This window comes from Lipotes vexillifer, unplaced genomic scaffold (genome assembly GCF_000442215.2).
Source record: "Lipotes vexillifer unplaced genomic scaffold, Lipotes_vexillifer_v1.1 scaffold433, whole genome shotgun sequence".
NCBI lineage: Eukaryota > Metazoa > Chordata > Mammalia > Artiodactyla > Lipotidae > Lipotes > Lipotes vexillifer.
Window position 1 is genome coordinate 1721865 of NW_006774285.1, and position 1100 is coordinate 1722964.

The 1100-nt window shown below is 34.0% G+C and overlaps 1 non-coding gene across 1 annotated transcript; it reads left to right on the forward strand.

The window, feature by feature from the left end:
* Positions 1-322: 322 nt before the first annotated feature.
* Positions 323-394, forward strand: TRNAE-UUC (transfer RNA glutamic acid (anticodon UUC)). The gene has a single exon. It is a non-coding gene; the product is annotated as a tRNA-Glu (tRNA).
* The last annotated feature ends 706 nt before the right edge of the window (positions 395-1100 follow it).

Below are 1100 nucleotides of genomic sequence, written 5' to 3' on the forward strand. Positions count from 1 at the left end.
CAGCTACATTAGCCTGCCCTCTAGAGCCCGCAAGCCACAACTACTGAGCCCGAGTGCCTAGAGCCCATGCTCCGCAACAAGAGAAGCCACAACAATGAGAAGCCTGCGCACCGCAAAGAAGAGTATCCCCCGCTCACCGCACCTAGAGAGAGCCCACGCACAGCAACGAAGACCCAACACAACCAAAAATAAAAACAAAGAAATTAATTAATTTTTAAAAGAAAGCAAAGTTTAAAACTAAAAAAATTTTTTTTAAAATCTATAAAACATATATGAAAAACAAATTAGATAGGTTACTTTTTTTAAAATCCTCACAGGGAATTCCCTGGTGGTCAAATGGTTAGGACTTGGCACTTTCACTGCCGGGGCCCAGGTTCGATCTCTGGTCAGGGAACAAAGATTGTGCAAGCTGCATGATGCAGCCAAAAAAAAAAAAAAAAAAAAAAAAAAAAAAAAAAACCCCCCCCAAAAAATATACTCTAAGTAAAAAAAAAAAAAAAAAAGAATAAATAAATAATCCTGGCACTTACTATAACAATATATCTAATGCAAAGACCAACTGGACAATTACTACATTATATCTGCCAGTAAATTTTGGAGTCAATAATGAGGATGTTACTTACTGTGGATAGTTTATTTCAAAGGGCAGGTGGCTCTTCATTTTAAGGAAAAAGGAAAATGGCTGTATAAAATATGAAAAGCAGTATTTCTAAATTTTAAATTTCTCTCTTGCAGTTGTAATCCAAAATGCTCAAAAGAGAAAAGCAAAAGTTAAATAGAGAAAAGGTACAACTTATATATTGTTTCTAAAAATCCGTATAGATATCTTATATTTTTCCCAAATTTCTTTGCTTAATTCAAGAAATGTGCCATAAAGATTATCACATTTCTCTGCTCTTCATTCCTGGAGAATATCCCCATAAGAAATGAAACATTCAATAACAAATATTTATTAAGTACCCTCGTATTCAAGGTATTAAGCTTTCATCAATTACATAAATCCAAAGTAACAGTGCAGTTTTTAGACCACCCAGGTAGGATTTGTTATGTGTCATGGACAGGAAACATTGATTTCTACTTTTTTTTTTTTTTTTTTTCGG